Here is a 12,124-nt window from a genome sequence, read left to right on the forward strand (position 1 = left end):
TATAAAGTTAAATCCTTTAATTCTAACTATAAGAAGAATAGTTATTTTTATTATAATAAATAGAGTTATTAGATATCTAAGTATTTAGATCTTAATAAATTATCTATAGTCTATATTAATGTAGTATTAATAAAAAAAGATTTAGCCTTATAATTATCTTAGAAGTAAGATAAAAATGATAATTAATAGAGATAATCTCTTCTATTTTTATAAAGGGGTAGATAAAGCTTTAAAATAAATAGAGGTAACTCGTTACTCTACTTAATACTAAAGTATATATTAATTTAATTTTATAAAAGTTCGTAATTTAATAGAACTTAAAATCTTATAACGCTATCTTATTATAATTAAAAGCGCTAAGCGATTAAAGTATATATTACTATAGCGCGTATTAGCTAAACTATTAATTAATAAATAACTAAGATTAAAGTAGAAAGTATAATATACTCTTTTATATTATTAATTAAAAAGGCCTTAATATCGTATTAGATATATTCGAGCTAAGTTAATTATAAGTATTATTAGATCTAGTAGCGAAGTAATAACGATTTAAAGTTAACGCTAATAAACTATAAATTAAAAAATTGATTAAATTTACTCGGATTATTAAATAGAAGCTAAATATATTTATAATTATATATATCGCGATAGCGTAAAGTAAATCGGAAAATAAACGTAGTCTAAAGCTTCCTTAGAAGTTATTAGAATTTAATAATATTTTTTTTAATAAAAAAGTAAAGATCTTATCTACGCTTAAGTAGAGGGATTATACTATTAAAATTAAGAGCGATAAAAAATCGCTATATAGTCTCTTATATAATTTATTTTAAACGAAATTAATAGAGCTATAGCGCTATCTAAAGAATTTTCTTTAGAAAAACTAGATCTACTATTTAACTTTCTTAGCCGAAATATTAATTCTATTTATTTTCAAAAAGAATAGAGGGCTTTATTTTTACGTTAATTATTAAGATCTAAACGCGATAACTATTAAAAATTAATATCTACTATCTCTAATTATTAAGACTCTAAATCGCTTATATAAATCTAAAGTCTTTATAAAGCTAGACCTTAAGAATATCTATTATTAAATCTAAATTAAAGAAGGCGATAAGTAAAAAATAGCGTTCCGCAGTCGCTATAACCACTTCGAATATTTAGTTATACCTTTTAAACTCGTTAATATATTAATAACTTTTTAAGTATATATTAATAAAGCTCTTACGAGCTTAATAAATATAATATATATAATATATTTAGATAATATTCTAATTTATAGTATTAATCTAGTAAAGCATTAATAACACGTTAAGTAAGTGCTTAAGCGTCTATACTAATTCTAATTATATACCAGCCTAAAGAAATATTAATTCTATATTAAATAGATTAAGTTTTTAAGATTTATTATATCTATCGAAGGTGTTATAATAAACTAAAAATGTATTACTACTATTAAAAAGTAATTAAAATTAAAAAATTATTAAGATATATAAGTCTTTTTAGACTTTATTAATTTCTATTGATAATTTATCTATAGCTATTTTAGTATAATAGCGTTATTTATTAACTTACTTAAAGGGAGTAAGAATAATAAAAAATCTAAATCGCTAGAGTAAATAGATAATGTGGAGCTAGCGTTCTAGTAGCTCCGAAGCACTTTTATAATCGTATTATTTCTATATTATTATAATCTAAATTTGAAGTTACGTCTTAAAATCGACGCTTTTAACTTTAATATAAAGATTATACTTTTATAACTAAATAAGAATAACTATTAATAACTAGTAATATTCTAATCTAGAAAAATAATTTCTATAAAGTAAAATTATAAGATTTATAATTAAGAGCTACTCGCTATTATAGCGTTTATAAAATAATAATATTATTATCTAGAAGATAATACGTTTTATATTAAGATTTTAACGAATTATAATAATCTTAAAAACTTTATAAAGTAGAAGAAATTAAACTTTAGATAAATCTATTAAGCGCTGAAGTTAGCTATTTATAACTTTAAGATTTTTTATTAAATAGATAAATTAAACTCTATTAACCCGCTATCGCGGCGCTTTAACTATAAAAAAACTTCGCTATTAAATATTAAACTTTTATTAATATTATAGAATAAATTTATACTTTAAATTAATAGCGAGTAATTATAAAGAGATAAGGAGGTTATAGCGGCGATAGCGTTTATATTTTATATTATCGGCGTCTAGATAATTATTTCTAAAAGGAAATTTAAGGCCGTATAAGAGATTACTTATAACGTATTTTAAAGACTAATAAAAATATTAATTTAAGATTTATAAGTCTATAATAATTAAATAAACTTTTTTTAAATCGATATTAATAAGCTAGTAATTAAGTATTATATATATAACTAAATATAGATCTTAGACTTTAAGAGATTATTAAGATATAATAATCGCCTTTATATTTCTAGAGATAAAGTCTTAAAAGAAGAGCTTATTAGTAAATACTATAATAATCTATTATTAGAATACTTTAGCGCTATAAAAATATATAAGCTATTTATTTATAAATATTATTAAGATAAAAGCCTAAAGCAAGTTATTAACTATATTAAAATATATAATATTTATTAGCAGATTAAAGCTTCGCGATATCGTCTATATAATAAATTAAGCTCGCTTTCTATCGCTATTAAACTATAGAAGAAAATTTTTATAGACTTTATTATTAGCTTACTAGCGAGTAAATATAAGAGTATTATCTACAATACTATTTTAATTATAATAAATTAATTTATAAAAATAATAAGATATATTTCTATATTTATTATAATCGATATTGCTTAGCTAGCGAAAGTATTTTATTTCGAAATAGTATATCGCTATAATATATTAAACGATATTATTAATAATAGAGACTCTATATTTATTAGTAACTTCTAGTCCGCTATTTACTTTTATTTTAAAATTAAGCGATATCTGAGTATCGCCTTTTACTCGTAAATCGACGGGTAGACTAAGCGGCAAAATTAGATATTAAAATACTTTTTACGCGTATTCGCTAATAATAAGTAAAATATTTAAATAAAATAACTACTAATAATAGAGTTCGCTTATATAAATAATTAATATTCCTTTATTAAAATGATATTATTCTTTCTAATATATAGATATTATTCTAAAATCCGTTAGAAGATCGAAGACGACTTTATTAAGGGGGAGATATCTACTATAAATAATAGAATAAAGAAGTTATAAGTATTAAGGGATAAGATAGTAAAGCGTTTTCGCAGCGCGATTATAGCTTAATTTAAGTATTATAATAAAATATACTAGCTTTAAAGCTATAAGATAGACAATTTAATAATATTAGCGACTAAGAATCTAAAATAAAAACGTCTAAATAAGAAGTTATCTTATAAATTTATGAGATTATTTTAAATTATAGATAAGATAAAGGCGTAGATATATTATTTACTTCTATTCTCGATATATAAAATCTATAATACCTTTTATATATCGTTATTTAAGTCTTATTATCTTCGCGATTACGGTAATATAGCGAAAGTCTTTATATAAATCCTTAATCTTATTAATAACGATAAATTTTAGAAGATTAAAGAAATTATTAATAAGATTAAGTATAAGAAAGATATCTAATATAAAGTTAAATAAATTAATTAAGGTGAAGAGTATAATTAATAGCTATTAGATAATAAACTTATTAATATTAATAAGCTAATTTAAGTCTATAAATAGATAGATAGTAAATAAAAGTATTAAGTAATAAATAATAAGTCTCTTATTATTAAAAAGCTTAATTAATTATATAGATTAATAACGAGTAAGTAGAGATAATAAAATAAGATATAATTATTAATTAAATTAGATATATTTCTAGGTAATACTTATACTACGCGCGTACTCCTTTATATTTACTATTATTAAAATATAAATTAATAAAATAATTATATTATTTAGCTATCTACTAAACTCTACTATAGAAGAGATTTATTATACTAGAGTATATACTATTAATATAAACGTATTTTTATTTAAAATAGTTATTAAAGAACTATCTAGGAACCTTATATTAACGCTATTACTAAAAAAAGATTATTATTTAAATATTCTCCGCTATCTTAGCGTTAAATCTTAAATTAAATTTATTAATTTAGTTCTCTAACGAGAAGGTAATTAAAGTATAATCTTCGTGTTAATACTTATCGACGTCTATTATATATCGATAAAGGCTTTTAAGCTTCTTCTTTAATAACTCATTTATTCTCTTTAATTTCTCTATACGCTTATATACCGCTATAAGTTAATCTTAGAGATCTATAATTATAATAAAAATAGCCGAAGTTATCGCTATCGTATATTTCTATAACTTATATTATTAAATAATCTCTTTATTAAGCTTAATTCGTCGATAAGATAACTTTTAAAATTATTTAACGCGGCGATAGCGCTATATTAATTTCCTTATCTACGCCTAAAGATATAGAGGGATTTTAATATAGTAACTAATATTATATCTTTCGATCTTATAATTATCGTAGAGAGGAGATTTATCTTAAATATATAAATCGTCGCCTCGATAAAAGTAAGTTCTATATAATAAATTAGATACTAGAATTTATTAGTAAATATATATATAAAGCGATAATAATAGGAATAGTTAAGAGTTAATAGTCGCGCCTATAAAATAACTATATACTTACTATTAAAGTTATTATTATTATTAAAAAAGGGTATTATAAAATTATTAGTCTACGTATCGACGCGATTAGTAATAATAAGATACTTACGATAAAGAGAAGTAGACTACTAGTATAATAAGATATACTATACTTACATCAATATTAATATCGATATTATAGCGCTAAAGTAAGTACTTATAAGAGAGATATTAGAAGTTATAAAGAATAAAAATAAATAATCTAGAAGAGATTTTTATATTCTCTATTATAGCGTTATTACTAGCGGGTAGCACTTAGTAATATAAATAATAATAACGCGGTAATATTTTGCTGCTATCTATAAAGCCGCGTCGCCTAGCTATTATTATTATTTCTACTATTATTAATTAATAATCGAAGGCGTTATCGCGAACGTATCGCTTTATTAATTATTTCCTTTAAATCTCTATAATAAAGATTATTATTACGTTGCTTCGCTATAGATATAATACGTTATAAAAACGACGTTACTTATAAAAAAACTCTTCTCTCTTCTTTTATTTACTAGATTTTTAAGATTTTATTAAAAATTTTTAAATCTAATATTATTCGCTATAAGAGCTATTAACTAGCGCTATAAGAATATCGATGCTAAGCGTATTAATTTACTATAAATTATTATTAATTAATATTATAAAAGCGATATTATTCTCGAAAGTAGTATTAATATTATTATATAATATATTAATAACGCGCTTACAGCGCGTAAAGGTTAATTCTATTATATTATTAAAACGATATCATAACCTTAATAGATTAACTCTTTTCCCTTATTTCCTTACTAAAGTTTAAAGGTTTTTTAATAAGCGTTTTATCTTTATTTAGACGCCTAAAAACTAAGATCTAGAAAAGAAGATAATTATTAGGCCTAATGCGTTATAGACCTTAACGCTACTTATATTAAGACGTCGATATCATATATACTATATTAGAGTCCCTTTTAGAATTCAATTTTAATAATATATTCTATATATCTAGGGGCTTAACGGACATAGGTCTACTTCGTATACCCCGAAGTTTTAATATTCCTTAGAGATTAATTCTACTATCAAATATACTATTAAATCCTATAACGACACTACGTCTTTTATAGCCTATATCCGCTAGCTAACCACCAGTAGACTACGCCCTTATAGTTAGCGAAGATTATCTTACTCTTATTATAATTTCTAAACTTTTTATTAAAGAAAATATAGCGATTTCTAAAAATAAAATTAAGCTTATTAAAGAAAGTATAATAATTCTCGAAAATAAAAAACTCGATAAGTTTTCTAAAATAACTCTTATAGATAAAGAGTTTTTAAATCTTTATAGTAGCTCTACTTCTTTCTTAAATATTCTAAATATCGTATAAAAATATAGTTTACTAATAATCTAATTAAGAGATTAAAATAATACTTTAACTAAATTAGATCTAATACGCGAATAATTATTTCTTATTAAGATTTCTTAAATTATCGAGAGTAGACGAAAATTACTTTCGACGATATTTTTAATAAATTAATAATTCTTCTTATTAAGTAGATTTATAAACGCGTAATTACTTTTAAGTAACTCTTATAATTAAAATATAAGAATAATAATATTATAAGTAATTAGATTAGATATTAAATAACTTAAGAAAGCTAGTTTAGCTATTAATCGACGATATTAATAATTCTTAAAAGAAAATAAATAAAGATTAAGAAATCTTATAAGAAATTAAGATTTCTAAGAGGAAGATTTCTATCTCTTATAGATTCTTATCTAAAACTATAATAAATATAGAAAATTCGCTATTAAAAGTAATCTTAAGTAGTAATAATATACTTAAAGAATTTACGTAGCGAAAGCTTAAAATAAGATTTAAAGAATAAGCTTTCTTTAAAAATAGAGATATAATATACGTATACCCCTTTTTAATATATATATACCCCCCTCAAATCCGATTAGCTTCCGCGCGGCCGCTAGTCGTATAAGATATAAACCTTATACATAGTCGAAGCAGAGTCGAAAGAGATGGGATTACACGAGGCGGACAGCGAGATAATCGACAGCGAGGTGAATATAGTACGCCAGCCTATATATAGGGTAACGAGATTATATTTAATACCTTTCAGCTATAGAAAGGCCAGATGGCCAATAGGTAGTGGATATTCGAGTACGATAGAGGTATTTCTAGTAGCAACGAGAGAGAGGGTAGTCAGCCAATCAGCTATCGCCATAGAAGGACAATTCAAAGACCTTATTATTCGACGATTTGAAACCGTCTAATCTTTTAGACTTTATCAGAAGAGGTCTGGGAAGGCTTGCCTTGCTACCATTAAGAGTCTCGATAATATTCCCTAGTAAGCTATGCGGCTAGCGGCCGCGCGGAAGCTAATCGGATTTGAAGGGGGTATATATATATTAAAAGAAAGTATACGTGTATCACTTCTCTAAAAATAAGCTTTCTTAAAAAATAAGCTTTCTTTAATTAGTCTAATAAAGAAACTTCTAAGATCTCTTAATAGTTAATTAATATTAAGAAATAGTATTACTATTATATTATAATAATAACGAGTAAAGGCCTATAAATTAAATTTATAATTATTTTTTTAATTAGGGCTATCGAGTAAATAGATAAGCGATCTTTAGTAAGCGAACTTTAATAAGCGATATTTAAATTCCTTGCGCTTTAATAATTATAAGATAAATTTTTAAAATTCTTAAATATTCGAAAAGCGTAAATAGCGCTTTAAAATTAAAAAAATTGAAAATTGAAAATTTTAATAGAAAATATAAAAGTTATTACTATTATAAATAACGTATATCTATTTTTTTAATAAGAGAGACGCGGGAGGGCGGAATTTTAATAGTTATAAACGCTAATTTATTTACTTATAATAATTTAGCTAGTCTAATTAAAGAGCGTAGTAATTCTAAATTTATAATTAATTATATATATAAATTTAAGATTTTTAAGCTTAACTCTATCTTATTCTTTTATATATATTAATAAGAATCTATAATCGTAGTATATAATAAGCTTAATTATTTCTATTTAGAAATCTATTATTTATAATAGTAAGCTAGTAAGCTTAGCGAGGTATCTACTTAATAGATCTATTTACTTAATAAAGTAAGTATCTTCTTAAGACTACTTAGCTTATTTTTATAAGTAGTTACTTCTTAGTAGAAGAAGAATTATCTTTACTATATACTACTTCTTATATTTATATTTTTATATTACTCTTATAATATAATAGTAATATTATTATTCGATATTAATTAACTATCGAATAATCTAGAAGCTTCTCTATTATTATATATTTATTTAATAGCACTTTATTTACTTAATTCTTTATAGCTATTCTACTATCTAAGCCTTTCGCTAACGCTCTTTTATTTATTAATTAAAAGTCTTTACTATCTTATTAATTTAGTAAGTAATTTTAATCTAATAGAATATCTTCTTAACGTCGACGTCGTTTATATTTATATTAATTAAAAAATAATTATACTAGTCTTTTAAATCGACGACTTTATTAAAATAGTATATCTATATCTTAATCTACTAAAGCCTTCAATAGTATCTATAATTTAATATCTTATTACTTATATTCTTAAGCTCTTAGAGCTATTAAGGCTTTTATCTACGTTATAAAATAATAGAGTAAAAACTAAATTTAATTTTTTAGAATTTAAGTTATTAATATTATAATTATTAGATTAAACTATTAATAAGCCTTTCTTTTATAAGATAGTTAGAGATTTTAATAATCTTACTATATAGCTAGTAGAGCTACTAAAACCTTCTTTAATTCAATATTACTCTTATTAAATTCGCCTTTATTAAGCTCTCTCTCACTAGCTATATAAAAATCTTTAGAAATTATTTAAATAAGAAGCTTTATATTAATAAGCTTATCTAGTAAATATTCTTCTTCTATATTTAAGATCTCTATAGAGATTACGATCTATAATAATATTATAGCTTTAAACTCTTCTCTTAATTATTAATAGCTTTAATAAGATATTAATAATACTATTTAGAGAGCTATAATCTAAGTATTATAGAATCTATAAATATTATTTAAGCTCTATAGATCTCTATAGAATAACTAGGGCTATAAGATTTATCTAGAAAGTCTATCTATCTTATTAAGTACTTTTAATTAATAAAATCTATCGAATCTTAATTACTTTCGATCTTTATCTCGATAAATTCTATAGAAGAAAATGAGATTATTATAATTAATAAAGATATCTACTTTTATAGCGTTATTCTTTTTACTAAATAACTATAGAATATAGCTATTATAAAAGACTTTTTTATAATTAAAGTTAATTTTAATATAGTATTAAGAGATATAGCGTTATTATAATATATTATCGAATTATTAAATTTTAAGAAGCTTAATCTATAAATAGATAACGATATTAAGAAATAATATAAGATACTATTAAGATAATTTAAGGAATCAACTAAGATAGTACTCGCTTATTTTATTACTAAGAAGTATACTCTAATAAATATATATAATAGAAGAGAGCCTTCGGGCTATATATAAGTAGTTATTTATTATATTAAGTCTACTAATATAGATAATATCGAAAATTAATTAATATTTATCTATTAAGATATTATAGTAGACTTATATACTTTTATAAACTTATTATCTACTATAATATTAATTTCTTTATTTATTTAAATACTTAAATTAAAGAAAAATATATAATTTAAGATATCTAGATTATTTTATTAAAGGCTTTAATAAAGTTAATTACTATAGTAATAACGTAATAATTAAATCTTTTAATAAGGTCTTCGATAAGATTAATTAAATATTAATTATTAAGGTTAATAGAACTACGAAAATTAATTATTTAACTTTTTTTAGTCTTAATTCTATTCGCGATAGCCTTCTAGCTATTAGAATAGATCTTATAATAGAGAATAATACGCTTATAATAATTAATAGTACGATTATTAATTAAATTAGTAATACGCTCTATAAAGTAATCATTCGCTTATTATACCGCTACGCCTTTAAATCGCCAATCCTTTAAGTATATTAGATTCGACATTCTCGAATTAATTTAAGTAATTAAACTCTTCTTAAGATAAAAGATTTTTAAGATAAGATAATTATAATTATTAAAGTAATAGAGATAAGTAGCTATAATAGTTATAAGGTATCTATTATAGTTAGATCGCTATTTATTAAGCTAATTATAACAATTAAATAATTTATAATTAAGCTAATTATATTAATAAGAATTAATCTAATATCTTCTTAAGAATATAATAAAGTATAAGAAGCTTATTAAGGCGAATCGTCTAAGAAAAGCTTCGCTAATAATTATAAAGAATAGTTATATAAAGAGATCTATACTAACTTTATCGATATTTATATAGTCTATTAAAACTACGATATATTATTTATATTAAAAATAAAACTTTATAAATACTTATAAAAGAGTTATTTATAAGAGCCTTTTATAGCTAAGTAGAAGAGTTATCTATAAAAGCCTTTTGTAGCTAAATAAAAGCCTTTTATTTATTAATTAGAAGTCTTCTATTATTAAGACTTCTATTCTATTAAAATTATTAACTCTAACTTTATCGAAAAGTTTAATCTAGATATAAAACTTACTTTTCGAGAGTAAAATTATACTTATATCTTTATACGCCTATAATCTTAATATAATTAATAAGAAGATTTATATTAATATTAATTATAAAGTTACTTTAGTCGAATAAATTATAGCTACTAATATTACTATCTCTTATAAAAATTCGAAAAATAATCTTATCTCTTTATATTAAGGGCTTAGATTTAGCTATATATAATATTAATAAGTATATTCTAATTTTAATATATATTTCTATTAGTAAGATAGACAATAGTAAGATTCTCTATCATATTTAAAGAAAGATTTATCTTATTAATAATCTAAAAGCCTATATATTACTAGAAAATAATATTATAGATCTTAAGAAGATTATATTTAATATTATTTAAGATAAAGTATATATTAATAGCTATACTATTACTATTAATATTATTAATTAATAATATAATTTATATTAGAGATATATTATTTATATTTATAAAGCTTTAATTATAATATTTTATATCGATATTATAATATCTATTAACTCTTCTAAAAAATTATTTAAGAGAGATTATATTTTTAAGTTAATAGTATAGCGAAACTTAACTCTATACGCTTATCTTATAAACTTATATATTATTAAAGTTCTAATTAAAAATAAAATTAATTAAGATCGTTTAAATTTCTAAGAAGCTTTATCTAGATATACTATACGAAGTTAATTATAAAAATATCTTCTTTATAGAGTCTTCGTTAAAGTCTTTTATAGATAAGTCTATTATAAGTAATTAAATTAAGAAAATAGCTATTCTTATTATAATAGTATTAATAAGTATAACTAATAGCCTCTTATAGCTTATTTATAACGCTATTATATCTTAATTAGATCTTATTAAAGAGATTAAGCTATTAAACAATATTATAATCTATAATAATAAGTATAATACTTAGATTCTAATAGATCTAATTAATAAATTTTCTATCTTATAAAGAGATAAAGGCTTTATTAAAGTATCTAAATATAATTAAATAAAGATTACACTACGCGATAACTAATAAAATAGATTATTAAAGTTTAATTATATAAAGATTTACTTCTTTAGATATTAATAATAGAGAAGTAATTAATAATATATTTAATAATTTATAATAATAAGATAGACTTAAATATACTATTAAGTCTATTTTATTTAGCTATTTTATATTTATAATTTAAAAAACGCTATTAAATAATAAGTAAAAGAAAAGAGCTATAGTAAATATTAGAGGCCTAAATAATCTTATTATTTTAGATATATATCTTATATTATTATAATTAGATATTATAATAAGACTATTAGAATATATTTATTTATCTATACTCGATATAATATCTTTCTTTTATTAATAGCTTATTTACTATAATAATCGCTATATACTTATTATAGTTTCTTATTAAGACTAAAAGACTTTTAATATATTAATTATAGGATATATAAATTTTATAGCTTATATATAACGATAGATTAATAAAATTCTATAACTTATTAAAGACTTTATTTAAGTATATATCGATAATATTATATTAGACTTTAAGACCTTAAAGAAGTATATTATATATCTATAAAAGTTATTTTAAATCTTAATTAAATATAATATTATTATTACGTCTATAAAAATCTTTTTAAAATATCTTAATATTAATCTATTAGATTATTAAGTTAATTTTTTTAATATAATAATAGCTAAGAATAAGTTAAAAGCTATTAATAAGATTCGTTTATCTTAATATACTTAACGATCTTAAATACTATCTTAAATTAATAGACTATCTAAGAAGTTTAATTT

Source organism: Letharia columbiana (assembly GCF_014066305.1).
Source record: "Letharia columbiana isolate WasteWater2 chromosome Unknown Sc0000004_s0, whole genome shotgun sequence".
In the NCBI taxonomy this organism is placed as follows: domain Eukaryota; kingdom Fungi; phylum Ascomycota; class Lecanoromycetes; order Lecanorales; family Parmeliaceae; genus Letharia; species Letharia columbiana.